The sequence below is a fragment of the Macrotis lagotis genome, chromosome 4 (genome assembly GCF_037893015.1).
Source record: "Macrotis lagotis isolate mMagLag1 chromosome 4, bilby.v1.9.chrom.fasta, whole genome shotgun sequence".
NCBI classification, from domain to species: Eukaryota; Metazoa; Chordata; class Mammalia; order Peramelemorphia; family Peramelidae; genus Macrotis; species Macrotis lagotis.
The window spans coordinates 278,707,332-278,728,174 of record NC_133661.1 but is presented as its reverse complement, the minus strand read 5'-3'; the positions used below and the strand labels follow the sequence as shown (position 1 = coordinate 278,728,174).

The following is a 20,843-nucleotide window of genomic DNA, read 5'->3' as shown; positions in this document are numbered from 1 at the left end:
ATTTTTCATGTTTTGATTTGACAGTTTCATGTCACTGAGATCTTTCTGAAGTTTCTGCACCTTTTCTTCCAGTCTTAGAGTTGCTATGTTCTGCAATCTCTTTTCAACTGCAAACAGAATCTGTTGTCTTTTTTCTCTCTCTAGCTTCAGGAACTCCTTCTCCAACTCTTCTGTCTGCAAAGTTTTCACTTTGTTTTTTTTTTCCCTTTGAATTTCTCCGTACATCAACAAAGGAACTAGTCTTAAAATACTTCATGATTCTGGGGTTACCCATACTGGAGCTACAGCTGATTAGTAAGTCAATTTTTAAAATCAAAGTTAAATTCGTTAACAAATACACAAAATTCCGTAAGGTAGAAGAGAAGGAATAAGAAGATCTGGATTTTGAGTCCCAGATTTCTACCTTAGACTCAGTTTCCTCAACACTGAAATAGAAATCACAATCCTTGTACTCCCTAACCCACAGGGTTATTATACAGATCAGATCAAACATGTATATTAAATGCTTTTTAACAGGAAAGTCAAAGTTCTATCTAAGCCATAACTTATTGTTGTTGATGTTTTTGGGTCTATTTATCAAAAAGTATCCAAATATTGGTATCATTGATATGAAAACATCCTTTAGTTTGATTGGGATGAAGTGTTAATTCCAATTACTGCATCTGATAACGGAAGCAATTCTTTTCTTACTTCTGTTGTCAGTGAAGTGGACACTAAGACACAGACAAAATCAAGGAGTCAAACTAGGCCCAGACTCATGAATCTGAGGACCAGGCTTTGTCTGGGCCTAAATAGACTAGATTCAATCTAAGGAATATCAAAAATCATTTTCTCATAGATTCAGGTTGCTTTCTCTTGGACTCAGGTTGCTTCTCCTCCTCACATTGGTTCCAAAAATATCTCAGCATGATATGTGAATATAACAAACATCTAGTTCTCCACAGACATGAATAAAAGCACTCAAGGTAAGAAATGTATACTTTAGACACAGGATAATCTTTGTACAACCTCTCAGAAAACACAGAAAGGACTCACAGCAGGCCAGAAATAAGCTCTACATTTTTTCTCCTCCTCTAATGAGTTCCACCTTTTCTCCAGGCTTATTATTATTATCCCAATTTATACAAGTCCAACAGTTAGCCACACCAAAAGAGTGGGCATTGACTTCTGTTGGCTAGATTCTCCTCCCACCATTACTAATACCCCATTCTCTAAATCAGAGATAGGACTCTCCCTAGATAGGATATAGGATATAATGTAGGATATAATCATGGTACCCAATAACCTCCCTCCTTTTTTCTCAATGGAGAACATCTTCACCTTGCCTCTCTTCCTCCTTTCTATAAGGAAGAGGAGTCACACTTCTAGAATCAAGGAGAAATTACAGGTATAGACTACATGCTGACTACACAATGTGGTTTAGACTCCTTGAGGGAGGAAATTAACTTGGAACTATGGAGAGGGAAATATTCTAATATTCTTCTTTCAGCCGTAGAGACCCAGAATAAACTCCATAGTGAAGGTAATACTTCAGGTTTCACTCTTGGAAGTTGATTCTAGACAATAGACCTACAATGACCAGTTACACAAAATAATATCGGGTTCAAAGTTCAAGTTTTTATTCCCCTATATTCTGGGGTGGATTCCACTGCTTCCATGCATTTGGCACTCTTCTCAAGTTAAGACAATCCCAAAGCCTGGAAATCACCTTTTCTTGCTAAAAATCTGGATTGTGGGAATCATGATACCCAGATATTTCCTTCTCCTCTATTTTACCTTGGGGTCTGGGACTTTCTTCTGAAGCAGTGTTTGACAGCCTAAGGAAGTCATGTGCTTTTGCCTCAAGAGAGACATAAATATATTCCTGGGGGAATCATATTCTCCCACCCTCCCCATCATTACCTGGTCACCAGCAGGATTCAGATTCTCTCTATTAGACCAGGCTATACTCTGAAAAGGAGGAAATAAAGGAACATTTTGAATATGAGTTTTAAGATTCTCTTTGAAGTCCAACACAATGTTATTCTACCAACCCTTGGAACTGTGACTCCTGATTGGTGAGAGTATCCAATCCCCTCAACTAGACCCTAGGAGAATCCAGACCACCAGATGGTGTTCGAGTGTTGCCAGTAGACATACTCACACTCCATAAAGAAAATCATCCCCAAAGCTGTCATAACACTCTGTGCACTCCTCAAGTTGAGTAAGACATATAACATTTATATATAGTGTTTTAAGGTCTCCTAAATGTCAGATGTCTTAATCAATTTGAGTATTGAGAGTTTTACTCAAGGTCACCCAACAACCAAAGGATGGAACCAGAATCCAAATTCAGGTCTCCTAAGTCCTGCATCATGCTGTCTTTCACCAATGGCATGAACAGTTACGCTGTAAAGTGTAACCTGTAACAATGTGTGACTTCATTGAAAATGACTCTCTTTTAGTTATTTGCATGCCGTGTCCCCTTTAGCCTGTGACCTCAAGGAGAACTGACCAATGAGAGCCCTAGGGAGCCTGTGCAATGTGCTTGACCTGATGCAATCTCTCAGAGGTAAGCTGGGAGAACCAGCTTCTAATAGAGGCCCCTACTCTCTTCTTCAGAGCTTGTCCAAACAACAATGAAGGAAACTGAATCTGTTAAGAGTATAATGTGCATCCTTCTGATGGGCTCTCATTGGCCAATCCATCATTTCTCCAGTAATGCTCTCTACTCAGTAATGCTCTTTAATATATATTCCCATATAGTTGTTATTATAGACTGAAATTCAACCATTAGATAATCTATCTTATAAATCTTCTTTTAAAATTACATAAACATCAAATTACAAATTATAAAAATCCAAATTACATCTAAAAATCAAATATGCCCAAATATGGGCTTTCTGCTAACATCTGCACAAAATCAGGAATATAGGAATTAATCAATTTGTTGTCATTCTCCCCCCTCCCAGTCCCTTAGAATGCTAATAATAATGTTATTTTTATGAACATTGGTTAAAATTGAAGCCATTTATATAATTTTTAAAATATTAATTTTTCCTTGCCATATACTTCATATACTTTCTTTTTGTCTAAATTTCAATTTCCTTGAAATAAATCATCAGTGGCAGATTTCCCTTCCGAGCATTATGGGGATTTCTTTTGCTCCAGAAACTTTTCTTCACTTTGGGATGAGTGACATAGAACCTCTTGATAAAGTTGATGAAGTTCCTCAACCTGCTGAGTTCGCAATTGAATCGCTTGTTGAAGGACATCGGTTTTCTGCAGGTAAATTAAAACGTGAGATACAGAAGTGTATACCATGTTGGCCCTTAAAAGTCACACTTGCAAATCCAATTATTATAATTGAAATATGGATTTCACTATGCTTTCAAGACTTTCCTGCAAGGAAATCTGAGGTATATACAGATCATTTGTTGAAATGAATAGGAAAAAATAAAGGCTGATATATGAAAACATAATACTTCAATTTCAATCTAATAATGAAACCATTTAATAAATTTTCAGATCACCAGAGAACACTCCCCAATGAAATGACATAGAATACTGGGCAAAAACAAGATTTTTTATAGAGGAACTCTGCAACACACATTCAATTCAAATTAAACAACAATATTTCTATGAAATTGAGGTGAAGAAAGAGAAGAAAATAACTTTTGGCTATAACAATTTCAACTATTCTGATGAACCTGAACAATTGGTCTGAGTTTTTAAAAAGTTTTATTGTTATATTGTTGGTTTTATATACAGTATCATCACATATTCACGAGAAATGCTTCCAAGTGACTTGTGGAGATGTCCTCAGAAGTGATATAAACAGAATTACTGGGTTTTAACAATTAGAACTATCCTGATATGAGAAATGTTAAACTGACTTTATAGATGTTTGTTCCTTTGTTTGCCTTACTGTTTTGCAAGCTCATCAACAGAAATAGACATAATTTACAATGAGGTTCAAGTATTTCCTAAATTGGGAATCAACTTAGAATTTATGAATTGAATATTTTAAAATGACAACTTTTCTGTCAACATACTCACATATTTCCAAGACTGTTCATTCATACTGATTTCTTGTATCCTTTCTATCCTAATAAAGGTGTTGCTTATAAGAGTAGCAAGTTCACTAATGAAACTGGTGCCGTCTGGGTAGTTTGAGTTTCCCAGTTGAGGGTGAATGGGCTTTGTTCTATTGTAGAAATTTGCTTTTCCTTGTGAAGCAAATCATGTTGACATCTATCCCAAACCTTTAGTTTCTCTGAGAGAAAAATGCTTTCTCTTTCCAAGTTCTTGCCCAGCATAGCTTCCTCATTGTCCTAAAAATGACAACATTAAATCTATGTCTTTCAAGTTGAGTGATTTCATTCATGCTATTGCTCTAAGATCAAAGAAGAATATAAATATGGTCACAGACTCTCATTTGAGAGAACAAGTACAGCAGAGTCTTCATTTTTCAGAGGTGGAAATGACCTTAGATATCATCTAATCTAATCCCTAGATTTTAGAGAGGATGAATCAGAGGTCCAGAGCAAGTAAGTAGCAAAAATCAGTGGGTTGGTGAGCTAAGGGTCTTTGGTTCAGGTCCTATCTTACCTGCAATGATTTTTTTTTTGTTATCACACTGTTCCTTATCTGTAAAATAAGAATAAGAATACTTGTACTACCTTCCTCACAGCATTGCTGTAATGAGAAAATGACATAATAAGTGTAAAACCATCTTGAAAAGTTCAATGTTTTCAAAGTACTATATAAATGGAAACTATTGTATTGTTCTTGTCACTATTAGTATTCATGAGGAGACCTAAAACTAGCAGAGTAGAGTAAAATATGTCCCAACTTAATTCTGTTTAATTTTTTTGAAAGGGTTACACAAAGATCTGTAGAAAAGCAACCCAAAGATCTCCAATTGCTTTCCTGTTGCTTAACATTTTTTTTAATCAAATGACATATAAAGCTGGAAGAAAATACTATCATACTAGATAGGAGTCTGGAGCCATAAAGATTTTTGTAAGGCAAAACATTAGATTAAATCTCAGCAGATGGAATATAATAGGGAAGAATGTAAAGTCCTGCCATGTGACCCATAGTCATAGAGATAAGCATTGGTTGGTATGAGTGATCTGCAGCACATTGCAAACAAGGAATTGTGAAGCAGGTGATAGGCTCCAGTCTATCAAGTCAGGTTTGGAACATTGTGCTCAATTCTTGAGGGTCATGTGATATGATGAATAAACTGCAGAATAGATAGAAGAAGTCAACCAGGACAATGAAGGAAGGTAAGATTATGATGCATGAGGATTAGGAGTATAAAATAATAATAATAATATTAATAATATTAATAATAATAATACTAAGGTTTATATATTCTCATTATGTGCCAGACACTGTCCTACATATTTTACAAACATTATCTCATTTGTTCCTCAGACAGAAGTTAAGTGATTTGTCCAGAGTCACACAGTAAGTATCTGAGGCCTAGTACTCTAACCATTTCTCCATCTAACGGCCCCTAATTAAAGAGAATAGTCTAGAAAAGAGTGAGAGCAATATGATAGGGCCCCTATAGATGAAAATTTCAAAGGAGTCGATTTAGTCTTGATGTAAGGAAAAACTAATTCTTGTTACTTAAGTTTTCAATTATGTCTGACTCTTTTAACCCTGTTTGGGTTTGGGGGTTATTTTTTGGCAAAGATACTCTAGTAGTTTGGTGTTTCCTTCTCTACCTCATTTTACAGATGAGGAAAGAGACAAATAAGCTTAAATTACTTGCTCAAGGTCACACAAACATTTAGGTTCTAAAGCTGGATATGAACTCAGGGAAATGAATCTTCCTGACTCTAGACTTAGCACTCTATTCACTATGTCACTCAGCTTCTCCATTTTTACTGTTAAATTGGTTCTCTAAGCTACTTCATAATAATGATGATGATAATAATAATAATAATAATAGTAACTGAGGAGAATAATAAAATATTTGAAATATAAAAGTGATTTTCACCTAATATTTATCTTTATAGCAAATCCTATAACAAAGAAGAAAGTGTATTTTTAATTCTAATTTTCTAGATAAAAGTATAATGCAAATTAACTGATTTTACTAAGGCAGTTAATATTACTAGTTAAACACAGACTATAACTCAAATGTTCTGATTCTCAGAGCTTCTTCCACTAGCCCACTCCCTCCTTGAATTATGCCCTATACCACTAGTTTACTATTTCCAAAGGTGCCTGAGAGATGGGAGAATACCTAGGGAAGTTTTTCAACTACCTTCTCCCAAAAGATCAGATTAATTCCTGTGGTGCCACAGAAGAAATTGTAAGGTTCCAAATTATGGTAAGGAACATGTCAGCTACTTGTTCTTCACTTGGAAAAGAGAACTCATTGTCACTGGGCAATTGCTAAGTTTTCGACCAAACCAGTTCATTAGAAATATGACAGGAGTAAAAATATGGAATAAAATTATTATCTCTCTATAAATTCATCTTGAGTAGAATATTCTTACCTTCTTCACTAAAACCTCTGGGGAATCATGTTGCCCTTCCATATCAAGATTCATAAAAGAGGCTAATATGTGTGTGGCATCTGCCAGCTTTTTTTCCAAACCAGCTGCTTTTTGTTCTGCCTTTTCTCTTTCAAAAAGCTGTACTCTGTGGATAATAATAACAAGTCTTAATCTTATACATTTCTTACATGCTAAGTACAATAATTTTTTTCTTTAAAGTAGAACGTTCCATGTTCCATGAGAGAAATGTGGATTCTTTGCTATCTAAACATTTGTCAAATTAACCCTTTGTGAGGAGAAGCTAGGAATAGCACAAGAAATGCCAAGGAAAAAAAGGTTTCTACCTTAGGGAATGGCTGTCTTGTCTTTAAAAATCTATTGCCCAGAGTCTATTCTACAAGAACTTCTACTGGTCATTTTCTTTCCCATTTAAACTACCAGATTTCTAAAAGAATAGTAATTTGACATATAGACACAGAAACTAGTTGAGCACTTGTTTAAAAAAAAGCTGAATAGTGACTCACTTTGTACTTTTTTTTTTAAGGTTTTGCAAGGCAATGGTGGTTATGTGACTTGCCCACAGCCACACAGCTAGTGAATTATTAAGTGCCTGAGGCAGGATTTAAACTCAGGGATTCCTGACTCCAGGGCCAATTCTCTAGCCACTGCATCACCTATTTTTTTTTTATTTATAATTTGTATGGAATCTTTCTCCATGCCACAGAGGGACTGTCCAGTTCCAGACACTGTACTAAGGCAAAAGTTAGGCTGTTAGAAAATGTGGTTTACCTTCTAAAGATGATCTGCCACATAGGGGGGTCATTCTAATGATTGTTGCCTTTAATCAATCCTTTGCTACTCTTGTTTCACAGTATCTGGACAACCAGAAAGAGTCATCCTTTTCTCCCACCTACTGATCTTTAAATTTATATTGATCTCTTAATTCTAGTTTGGTTCTCAAATCAATTTTAGGTTCCTAAGTATTTTCTCTCCTAAAACAGCGTGGGAAATGCGAGTCTCAGAGGAATAATCAGACTGGTGGATGGTGGGATATTAGCACCACAGAATTAGAAAGAGAAAACTGACACAATTCAAGTAACTGACTTGGACAGAACCATATCTAGGCCTCCTCCTCCTCCTTAGCCTTACTATGATTGTAATTCCTGGGATTTCCTCAGGTATTTCTGTTATAAGTAACCAGGGCTGAAATCTACTCCCTAACCCCACCATACATATACATACACACCAAGAAAAGGATAGTGGTACATCTTTTTCCTAACAGCCTAGCCCAGGGTACAGTTTCAAATCTTTCATCTCTAATACTCGTCAAGAAATGGAACAATCATTTTACATAATGCTGAATCCAAAAGCATGCATAATTTGACCTAATTTAATTGCTATGATTGGTGATGATGTTTTATTCTTGGAAAATACCATGACATCAGGGAGGTGATGCTCTGACAAGTATATGAATTGGAAGTGAATGAGGGAGTGCTGTGCTAAGTCACTGGCCTCACTTTTTCCTCTAGAACCTTTGGGGGATCCAGTGGCTGGATATGGATGTGGACTAATGAAGATGGCCCTGGATGTGAGACAATAAGTGTTAAGTGGACTTGTCCACCACTAGTAAGCATCGAGTGTTCAAGTTCTGATTGGAATTCAGTTCCTCCTGACAACAGGGCTGATGATGATATGTCTGTAGAATCGAAGCATTTTTTAGAGAACTCTTAGACCTTATGAGTTCAATCTCTTCTATTACAGGGGAAGAAACTGAGTCTCACAGAGTTAATGTGACTTCCCTAAGGTCATCAAGCAAGTCAGTAGAGGGACCAGAAGCCAAGTCTCCTCCATCCTGTCAGTGAATTTTTCATCATATCACTTAATGTGGATAACAATTAGAAAACACACCCTACCTTAGATGGCTTTCAAGTTCTGCCACTCTTTTACTTAAGTCCCAGTTGCCTTTTTCAAGGTTCTGAATACTGATATTTTTCAAAGTTTTTATTCTGGAGGCTGAAGCACTGCTCTCCTCTAGATCCCTGATATGATCTTTCAAGGTCAGATTCTGGGAGGACTGTCTGATATAATTTCTTTGTACTTTTCTAGTTCAAATTTCATGTTTCAATGAGGATTCTTTCGTGAGAAGTCTGTTTTGAAGATTCCTTACCTATTTAGGAAAAGATAAATATAAAGATGATATTAACTTTCATACTAGAAATATTTAAATAAACTTTAATTAGAACTTTTAAAAATTAATGTCTAGAAAGTGGATATTGATATTTATAAACTAAATTGAAACCTCCCTGTATTAAAAAATTAATCATATTATAAAAATAAAATCATGCCAACCAATGAGATACAAATTCATGAGTGAAGTTATTCATGTTAACACTTCTACTATTTCTACTTAATACAAACTAAAAAGCTCTCAAAATTATAGCTTTAATTAACTGAACCACAGAATCTTGGAGTTGGGAAGTTCATATCTAGTTCAATCTATACTTGACCAAGAATTCTTTTCTCCAACTTCTCCTTCAAGTCATCGTCCAGCATCAGTTTAAAGACCTTTAAGTTTATCATACTTTTGGCTAACTCTACTTATTAAGTATTTGTTCTATATTTTTATATTAATGCTTTTTATATAAATGTAGTTTTATATTAGCATTAAGCCCAAATCTGCAATTTTTCACTTCTACCCATAGCTCCAAGTTTTATCTGTTTAGGTGCCAATCAGAACAATTTTAATCCAATGGTCACTCTTCAAAGGATTTAAGAGAATTATCATTTCCTCTATTCCCCTCCCCCAGGTCACTTTCCTTGTATAGCATGAGCTTACCATCCTGATTGCCATCATCTAGGGGTACCTCGACCTCATCTATTCATTTCTAAAATGTGTCATCTCGGATTGAATATGATACTCCCAATTTGAACTGAACTTGACTCTGTCCTGGACTCTCCTACAAAATCTCTGATCTTTTAAGCTGTGATCACATATGATAGGACATGCAAAATTATTAGTTCCATATTTTAAGGACATTTCCTTCTGTAATAGACAAGAAAGAAAAGGGCATGTGTGCTTCTTTGCTCTAATAATAATTAAGATACCATTTATATTCCTCTTACTTTGTGGCTGTGCTAAACACTTTATAGTTATCATCTCATTTGATCCTCGTAAAACCCTGGGAAGCAGTTCTGTACTGACAACTCTTTGAGACTGGGGTTTTCTTGGGAAAGACACTGGAGTAGTTTGCCATTTCTTTCTCCAGTGGATCAAGGCAAACAGTGCCTTGCCCTGGGTCACACAGTTAATGAGTGTCTGAGGTCAGGCTTGAACTCAGGTCTTCCTGACTCCAAACCATTGCTCTATTCACTGAATCATCTAGCTGTCTCTTTCTCGCTGGTAGGATGACTTAATTCCAAGCTATTTGGTGCAGCTTCTGCAAAATAAATGGAAATAATAGAGCAAAGGAATCCATGTAGTGGACATTCCCTCATCCCTGGGTTGTTCTAGAACAGTAGCTACCATTTAAATCTGATGCCACAGAGTATCTATCATCTGAGGCAATGTACTTCCCTGCCCCACTCCAAGAAGTTCTCATTGTTTTCTTTCTCCTCTCCCTTTCAATTTTTTCCTTTTTTCTTTTTTTCCTCTCCCTATCCTGTGTCTCAGGATAGCCAGTGGTATCTTTTCAACATTACTTCATCACATTAGAAGTTATGGACTCCAATTCTAGAAGTTTTAAGTGCCATTTAACACTAATTTTCTAAGTGGTGCTATTGCTGAGTCATATTTCCATCTTGTTACAACTGTGTATGAGCCTATTTGGGGTTTTCTTAGCAAAGATAGTGGTTTGTCATTTCCTTTTCCAACTTGTTTTACAGATGACAAACTGAAGTAAATAGAGGAAAGAAAAGGGAAGAGAAAAGGAAAAGAGAAGGGGGAAAGGAAAAGGAAGAGGAAAAAGAAAGGAAAGGAAGAAACAAAAAAATGGAAAAGGACTGGAAAGTAAAAGGAAAGGGAAAGGAAAGAGAAGGAAGAAAATACAAAACACACAAAAAATACTTATGAGGTTCTTAAGGGTCCAAAAAGGAAAGAGGAAATAATGACATTGTCTATATCAAATCCCTTCTCAGGAATTTGAGGAAGGATATTTCCCATCTCAAAAAAAGTTCTTCCCTTGACTATTAGTGTCCAGTTATAGATATGGCGGAAAAATGAGGATGAAAAACAGGCAATATATTTCAAGAGATATCTAATCCAATCTAGGAAGTGCTTCATTCAACATCACAGACACATAGTTCTTTAGCTATACCCTCCTTTGTAAATTCTAGAACAGATTCCATTACCATGAGGAGGGTAGTTTATATATATCTAGGAGATTATCACTTAGATTCTTTTTTTTGCCAGAACTCTGAGTTCATTGGTATAAGGAACTCACAGCAAGAAATCTCATCTTTCAATGAAGATCAATACCTTCTTTTCCCGTTCAGTCTGGTTGCTTTCGAAGTAGGGACTACACAGGGATCTTTTTTTTCTTCAAGGCCAATAAATCAATCAAAAAGTATTTACTAAGTACCACAGACTTAGTTATTGATACAAAGATTAAAGAAATCCCTAAATATAGTTAGTTTATATCCATGTACAATAAGTCATGATCTCCATTTGTAGAGAAAAGAATATTGATAGTAGACTTACAGATGACTTCCATAATGGAAATTTACAGTATAAGTTAAGCCAGTCATGCTATGGCATGCTATGGTCCCAAGTTATAGATAAAGATGACTATGAGCTTTGAACCCAACAATTAAGGAAATAGTCACCTTCCTAAATCTGAGATGACTGGATTCATGTTCATCATTATTAATTAGCCCTGAATTTCCTGTACCTCTCTCTTCTTAGAACCACCTTTCTTTTCCTTCCTTTCTTTTCTTTTCTTTTCCTTCCCCTCTTTCTCTTGCTCAATAAATTAACCTCTCTTGACTTTCTTAGATTTACTTCCCCAAAAACCTTTTTTCAAATTAAAATAACATTTCTTTCTATGATTTCTTTATTTAACATATTTAGTAATTTTCATTGTTTCTTTTCCTGTCTAACTTCAAAATAAGATCCCTTTTAACACTTATTCTACTTAATCTTCATGAAACAAATCTATTATTAATTAGTCCCTTTTTCTGAATAAATTCCCTTTGTGCTCCCATTTCTCTCCCATGGTTGAGAGATAACAAACCAAAAAAAAAAAAAAAAAGACCAGACAAATGCCCAGAGAAAAGCAGCAGGGAGGGGGGAGGAGGGAGAGGAAGAGAAAGCATTCTAGCAACACATTACAGTGAAAAGGTGGGGAAGAGAAAAAAAGTCAACAGCATTTTATCATTTTCTGCACTTTTCCCTGATATTTTAGTTCCTTATTCCAATTACTAAGTTTAAGTCCCAAGGGACTGTCTTCCAGCACTTCAGGGAGAGATTGCAATAATTTACTGTTGCAGTTGTGCTTTGGATTTGACCCTCCCATTTTTACAGCCTAATGCTGTCTCTTGGAATTTCTCCTAGGAAGATTTCTTTATTTACTTTGTTTAAACCCCAGAGCTCTCAGCTGGCACTTCCAGACCCTTCTGCTTTGCCCTATGGACTCCCAGAATCTCTTCCAGCAGATTGCCTGACAGTACTACCGACTCTAACCCCCAGGAATTGGCCCTATGGACTCTAACTACATGGCCTCAGCAATTTAATTGCGTGGGAGTATTTCCTTCTTCGTCCTTTTTTCTGTACCAAATTAATGGGATGACAAAGGGTGGGTCATCTAGGATCCTGAACACAAATTTAGGGACCCATTCCTGGGTATTCTCCTGTGCCTTCTCATAGTCCTGCCTCCAGAGGTCTTCTGGCTTTCAGTTTTGCTCAAGCTAAGTCTCTCTTCAGGTTTTCCCTCACTCCTCAAGGGATCTACCTGAGCACTTAATCATAAATTGCTGAAAACATCCTAGCATGGAGCCTGATTGTGTTTATGCCCAAGAGAGTCTCAGGGAGGGGGTTAAGATTCCCTGCCAATGCACCATAAACTGTGTGGGATAAAAATCCATTAAAAAAATATAGAGACTCCTCTGAGCAAAAAGGAAAGTTTATTTTGGCTTTTCTCTAGAAAAGAACATACTCCAAGTCTCACAAAGGTAGTGAAGATCAAGGAGCTGCCTGGAGGTGACAATCAATCAAGATTTTATGGCCTAGCAAGACTCCCCCCTCCCTAGCCTCCTCTCTTCCAACCTGATTAAGGTTTTCAGAGTTACAATTTCTATGTGAAAAATCCACCCAGCAACAAAGAGAATAAAATGTTTTCAAAGAATATTACTTCACCATCCAGATGGTGAGGGTATCAGAAGATGATTTCAAATGACCTTCTGTTATCTATCTAAATGAATTAATGTCTGACTATGCAAGATCTTTAAAAAAAAACTCTATTACCTTCTTGGTTTTGTACTTATCAAACAAGAGAAGGCAGGCTACTGTTCTCCCAGTCTATTATCAAATAGGTGACTAAGACTGCAAGGTCTCTTCTCTGGAAGCATTCCATTTCCTTCCCTAACAGAATCAATGCAAGGTATTTCTGGAAATAGTCCATTATTTCACTCCCTAATACAATCAGGAGGGTGTGTGACTGAGAATGCAAGGCCTCTCTCCCTCTTCTAAGAATAGTCTAAGGGTAATAGTCTGTCTTTGTTTTAATGATTTCTTTTTTTTTTTTAGGTTTTTGTAAGGCAAATGGAGTTAAGTGGCTTGCCCAAGGCCACACAGCTAGGTAATTATTAAGTGTCTGAGACTGGATTTGAACCCAGGTACTCCTGACTCCAGGGCTGGTACTCTATCCACTGCATCACCCAGCCACCCCATACTAACACTTAAGAGGGAATATTCCACTCACAATGATCCAATGAGAGAAGAAAGTGGAGAAAAGAGGCATTCAAGGACTAGAGAAGATCAAACATAGTTCCCATTTTCAAAAAGAGTAAGAGGATAAATGTTTGAAACTGATGACAAGAAGTTTGCCATAAATTTAAAGAAAAATTTGAGAATGAATTATTAAAAATTTTTGTGAGAACTTTGAAGAGAGAGCAGTGATTACTACAAGTTAGCAAAAAACCCAAGATCTTCAAGGTTGGGTTGGAACCTCACCATTGCAGGCATCCTGCTCTAATTGCCTCCTCTACTGATACCATCCTGCATAGCCAGTGGGTCATCTTTTACCTTTTTCTTTCTCTCTTTGACCTCACCAGTATAACCCACCCCCAAACTAGTTTGAAATGATTTACCACTAAAAAAACTTAAGTGAGTTAGCAGTTACCAACCTTAATTCCTTCTGGTGAAATGGAAGGCCATTATCTACCGTGCCTAAGGCATCCTACTAGTATGTGTGGTTATCTGTCATCTTACCTACTTGCATATCCTCAGTACTCCAGGTAGATACCTTGCCATTTCCCTGAGTTATTCCATGCCTGAACTTCTAAGACTTCAAGTCTTTTCATTTACCTAATTACTGAACTTTATGTATTATCTCCTCCAATTAAAGTATGATTGCTTTGAGAAGACTTCTCTCTCCATTCTTTCAGGACTTGGCATAGTGCTTGGCAAACAGGAAATACAATAATATTTTGTCCATTAATTGGTTCACTTATTGGAGATGTTGAAGAGGGACTTTCTGTCCAGTTATGGGCTGAATTAGATGAGATCTCTTCTCAGATTCTATTTTTCTGTAATCACCGTATATATATATATAAAGGTATGTAACCTTAGTCCATGCAGGCTAGCTAGATTTGCTGAGTGGTAGTAGCTCTGTAATCTGTGTGCTTGCAAGTAAGGAAAAACATGACTCTTGATTGACTGAGAGAAAGCTGAGCTATACTACTTGCATGTGGTGAGGAGAGGCAGAATCTTTTCACCTGACTGGAAGATTCCACAACAGGTAGCCAAGAGAGTAAAGCTTGGTCTTATTGAATGGCCGAAAGATCTCTCTAGAATCATAGGGACTGGCCCCTAACTTATAGCACCTGAAATCCTAGAGATTGCTAGTGACTTCACCTTCCCCATCTCTGAGAAGATATGATGAAAAGAAGTAATGTGATTAGGTAGACACAGAGGCATTGTGATATATTGTAAGTTGATTGAATGCTAGAAGTTGAATGGAACCAGGAAGACTATAAAATGAGAGATCATGTCAACCTGTAAGGACATTTATAGTGATATGCTTCTCCTGGACTCTGTCCCAATCATTTTTATTAATGAATTGGATAAGGCATAAGTGGGATGCTTAATTAAATTTGTGGATAACATGAAACAGGGAGGAATAACTAGTATATTAGATTACAGAACTGGTTTACTCAATGATCTCCTGAAATCCTAGGATTATAGAAAAAGGTCTAATCTTAGTTCCAGAGAACTAATAGCAAAACGTGCTTACTCCTTTGGTATATAGACCACACAGTTCTTGCACTGGTTTATTTTAGTTATTTCTCCCACTTTATTGTAAAAGAATTTTGGTGAGGGTACATGATAGATGTTTCAATGAGGTTATTAAAACCATTAATAGGGGGCGGCTAGGTGGCGAAGTGGATAAAGCAAAGGCCCTGGAGTCAGGAGTACCTGGGTTCAAATCCAGTCTCAGACACTTAATAATTACCTAGCTGTGTGGCCTTGGGCAAGCCACTTAACTTCATTTGCCTTGCAAAAAAAACCCCCCAAAAATAAAAGCTTTGATAAGGATTTATAGATAAACAAATATAGTATGATGTAGGAGACACAGCTAGAAAGGAAATTATGTTGGAAAAATATTTGGAGATTTAAATGTATTACAAACTCAATATAAGTAAATATTATGACTTTAACAGACAAAAAAACACTCCTTTCTTAAGCTTATTCTATCCTTTTCAATGACTCGCCTTTTTACAGGAACCCAGGAGTCTGAATTCAGTTGGAAAAACTGATAAGCTAATTTCTATCAAAGTGTTCCAAATATTTACATGTCTTAAAAAAAATTTCAACCATTTACTCAAATCATAGGGCAATATTTACTCTAAAAGAAATTGACCTTCTGGTACTGTAAATTATGGAAAATAGGGAATATTTCTGATATTCCTTTAATTGTTCTACTCATACAATTGCTTAAGCAATCTATTCATAAGGATCCTGGTTTTTCAGTTACAGTTAATTTAGGGGGAATCATAAAACTATACATAAAAATTTCATTTTAATTCACTTTAACTTTTTAAAAAATCACCTTCAGTGGAATTAAGGTAAATGGAAAGGAGGTGAATGGGTATCTGGAAATCAACCAGTATGTGTGTGCTTGCTTGTGTTTGTGTAACAATGGGAGATTACTTGAGGTGGAATTAAATGAGGCCTGAGCAATGAATAATTTGAAAAGCAGAAATATGGAATATGCATGAGGGAAAGAAAGGAGGAAATAGTGAAGTGTTAGATTAGATAAACACCAATTAACATTTGGGACTTTTAGTCTTCTGTTGGTGAGTCAGGACCAGGTTGCTGAGAGGCCTCTGGTAGTGAGAAGAAGAGATAGCACACAATTTATTTTTCACAAAGATTGTTCAAAAATTTGATATTTACATATCGGTGAGTACATTTACTGTATTTTATTTCTGAAATGACCTATATACTTTTAATCTATGCCACAAAGACAAATACAAATCTGTATCCCTTTTCCTGTTGATGAGAGAGTGGATATCTTTTTTAGTTTTATTTCTCTACAGAAAGAGAACATGGAATTTCAGAATCTTATATCTCATATAGGAATAATATTTGTTAGCCAATTCTTATCATATTACAATATGCTATGTCCAAACTAGTGCAAGACCCAGTTCTGATTCCCTTCAGCCCTGCATAGATATATAAGGATTAAAAGAGAATCTCATTCTCTTGGTTACAGAAATTAAGATAAGTTTATCCTGAACCACAAACATTGCTCCATAAAGGCAGTTGATATTGTACAGACAGGGCTGAATTGTTCAGTACCATGGCCAGCAACCATACAATTGCTGATGGGTGTTGTCTGTAATCTAAGGGTTCCAAGGAATCTCCAGATATTTAATAAAAAAATGTCTTAAGCAATCCAATTATAAACTGTATGTTCCTCTATGCTGAATACTAAATTATCCTTAGTTATAGATCATATTGTTGTACAATTGTTTGAGTCATGTTGGACTCCTCATAATTCTGTTTAGGGCTTTCTTGGCAAAGAGACTGGAATGGTTTGTCTTTTCTTTTTCCAGATCATTTTACAGATGAGGAACTGAGGCAAAACAGGATTAAGTGACTTGTCCAGGGTCATACAGCAAATAAGATGTGAGGCCACATTTGAACTCAGGAAGATGACTGTCCCTGTCTCAGGTCTGGTTGCCCTTATACCCAGAGAATTCATTCCTCTAGAGGGGATTTCTTTCCTTCAGTAAACTGGAAATAAACTATAATTTCTTAACTGTCTTGATGCTCAGGTTATGAATTTTTAAACTAGACATCAACATTTGCCTTTGAAATTACTTGATTTGGTGAATTGTCTATTTAGTCAAATTGAATCTTTAGTGAGGGAAAGGAGAAGAAAGGAAGGAAGGAAGGAAGGAAGGAAGGAAGGAAGGAAGGAAGGAAGGAAGGAAGGAAGGAAGGAAAGAAAGAAAGAAAGAAAAAAGAGAAAAGTGGAAACTGTTTAATTTATATCCCTAAAAAAATATTACTGAATAGTAGATCTTTTGTGTAGCTTAAGAGATCACTATTTTGTGGACAAAAACATTGTCCCACAGTAGCAAAACTAGGCCTCCTAAGAGTAGTTTGCACTCTTTTCACTCTATTATGCTCCCTATAAATGAAAAAGCAACCAAAACTATTGAATTAGTTAGGACTTTAATGGGTAGTAAGTCTAATTCCTATCTTAAGCATGAATTCCCTCAACAATATGTCAAGGGGCCATCTATACTTTGTTTTAAGTTTTCCAGTGATAGAGAGCTTATTACGTCTAAAGTAACCCATTCTTCTTTTGAAAATTTTAACTGTCAGAAAGTTTCAATTTATATTGAGTCAAAATATATCATCTTGTAGATTCTTTTTTTTTTTGGCAGTTAGAGCAAATCTTTATTTCATTTGAGTAGACCTTCTTGAGTAGACTTCTTTTTTATATTGGTTAGCTTCTTTGGAGTCTTCAATAGATGAGTTTGTTCTTGTGAATTTGATTAATACAACTTTTTCAGGTTTTATGAAAGTAGAATTCAGTAGTCATTCAAGAGTCAAAAGTATGGAAGTATGAATTATAGTTGATAAATGATTTGATTGATGGCGCTCTCTTCAGAATCAAATGGAAGGGGGGCAGCTAGGTGGCACAGTGGACGGAGCACTGGCCCTGGAGTCAGGAGCATCTGAGTTCAAATCCAGCCTCAGACACTCAATTACCTAACTGTGTGGCCTCGGGGAAGCTACCCAACACCATTTGCCTTGCAAACCCCCCCCCCAAAAAAAAGAATCAAATGGAAGGGTTTCTAGATACAGCATAGATATTTATTGCTTCACATCCCAACATGGCCTGGAGCATTACAAGGATAGGTTTTCTACCTATTAAGACTTGTTGCACTTGTAAGTGCAATTATTTTGAATCTGATGAAGGGTATTCAAGGAAATAGACTGTAGTGTTTGTATCTTTCCCTTCCCTTCTTCCTTCCTTCCTTCCCTCCTTGCCTCTTCCTTCCTTCCTTCTGTTTTTTTTCTTTTTCTCTTTTAGTTTCTGCCAGGCAGTATGGTTGTGACTTGCCCGAGGTCACTCAGCTAAGTATATACCACCCAGCTCCCCCTCCTCCTTCTCTTTTTGCTATCCTCCTTCTTTTTAATCTATTCTTTGTTTTGTAGATTCTTAATTCTTCCCTTTGGCACTAAGTAAAACACTACTGATGGCAATCCTTTAAATATTTGAATTAGCCAAAAACCCCTCAAAACTCTCCTGAATCGTCTCTTCTCCAAGCAAGCATTCAAAAGCACACAGAAAGTTAGTAAAAGTACCAGAACTTAAACCTATCTTTTAAAGCCTAATCCAATACTTTTTCATGGGGTATGGATTAAAATCTGTACATTATGTCTTCCTGGTGACTTAGCATACTTGATTAGATTAACACTGGATATTATTTATTCTAGCATAATCCTAGGTTAAATAACAGAATCAGAATATTTTAGGGTTTTTTTTTAAATGTACAATGTACAAGGCACAGAGTATCTTTGATTAACTGGTAACCTTAAAGTTGGACAGCCATTGGCCTTTCCTTAATAAGATGAGAAATAGGGGCAGCTAGGTGGCGCAGTGGATAGAGCACCAGCCCTGGAGTCAGGCGTACCTGAACTCAAATGTGACCTCAGATATTTAATAATTACCTAGCTGTATGGCCTTGGGCAAGCCACTTAAACCCACTGCCTTCCAAAAAAACCTAAAAAAAATAAGATGAGAAATAGAGTGAACATTTTAAGACTTTTTACCCCTTACTTCCTTGCCTCTTGTTAAGAGGACATTTTATTGTTGAGTTCTAGTCATTCCATTTCGAATATTAGCTAAAAAATATATTGATGAAGTGAATGAGTCTATATTAACTGGCTATTTCTATAGTCAGAGGCTGTCACATAACAAATCATAAGTATTAAATTCAAATAAAAAATTAAAATTCTGTTTTAATTTTCACTGGAAGAAAATCTTTCATTATTAATTGCTTCAGAGTTGTTAGTAATAAAATCAAAGATCATATCTGTGCAAGGATTCAAAGAATCTTAATTCTAATGACTTTTAGAAGTAGGTTTGAAGAAAAGGAGTTGTAGAAGACACAGTCGCTTTAGTTCTGGGGAGATGGACATCCAACATAGAGATCCAACAGAATATCTTTTTTTCCTGTTTGAATGAGAGCATAGACTAAAATCTCAAGCAAGTTTGCAGAAAACTACTTCACAGTGTTAGGAAGGAAAGGCTAGGAAACTAGATGGAAAAAAATAACAGAGTACCTGACCTATTACTGCACTATTTTTCCAAGATGGGTGAAATGATGGATGCCTGACTTTTGGTATCATGGTCTCATGTTGTCCTTTGCTTCGGTTAGCAACAGACTTTCCTGAATCTGATTGGCTTAAAAACTGATGAGGATCTGGCATGCCAGCATACATGGAAGTGTCTAGTTCTGCAAGGAGCCAATATGTGTGTCACTGATGAGGTGATTACAAGGTCCACCTAGAGTCAACAGTAATACCTCAGATAGGTTCCACTGCAGTCTCTTTCTCTTTATTTAGGAAGTTCTCATAGGAGTTGTCCGCTTAAATTACTGCGCTACCTGAAGGTGGGTTTTGTTTCCAAAGAGATATTCAAAACACAATAATTAGATTGTGATTTATAGTAACTTGTGCATATATATATATATATATATATATACGCTTATATATGTCTATATGTATATTTATATATGTACATATATATGAATATTGTGCCATCTAGCCACCTACATATAAAATATAATATGAATAATTTGTGAATCTTATATGTTAAATTATTATATTAACCCACACAATTGAATTATAGGCCTTGATTGTTGTTCATTCTTTGTTCTTAAGAGGACCAGTGATGTCAGGAGAGTGTTGACTTCCAAGTAAATTAGATTTAAGTCATCAACCTCACTCTCTCTTCCAGAGTCATCAGAGTTTACTGATAAAACAGAGATCAGGATGATGAGATGACTGCAGATGCACTGGGAGACCTGGGCCTTTTAAACCAAGGTCTTTTGCAGCTTTCACTTTGTCTGAGACAACACACATTCAGTAAAAAAGGTTAGGTAAGAAGTAAGGAAAAAGATGGACTATTTTGCCTTCATAAAAGAATCAATCTGATAAGAAAAAAAAAAAGACCCTCAGAATTTCTACCCAAAATAGAAGGTTCTTCTTAAATTAGGGTAGACTTTTGTAACTAAAACAAGTGATACCTGAAAGGAATTGCATTAGTCATTTATATCTTTGCTCTAGTTAATAAGTTCTTCATAACAAAATCTTGCCAGTCATGTAAAAGTTGCTGGATGAGAAGGGAGAAATATATAATCCTATCTGGGAATTATGTAGTCTAAATTGGGATTTTGTCTTGAGTGTGAAGCTTAATGGCAATCCCTGAGCTAATAGAGAGAAACAGAGTATCACTTTCTTTTTTTTTTATTTTGTATGTTTATTTTTAAAGGTCAACACATATTTAGACAACTTATATAGTTCCAACAGAAATAGTCTGGCAAAAGCAGCAACGGTATCTTAATGTGTTCTCACATTCAGACACTGGTTGGGATCATCCGAGT

The 20,843-nt window shown here is 36.0% G+C and overlaps 1 pseudogene; it reads right to left on the bottom strand.

Moving 5' to 3' along the window:
- Window positions 1-1,421: 1,421 nt before the first annotated feature.
- On the bottom strand, window positions 1,422-19,668 carry LOC141522927 (uncharacterized; annotated as a pseudogene).
- Window positions 19,669-20,843: the final 1,175 nt, after the last annotated feature.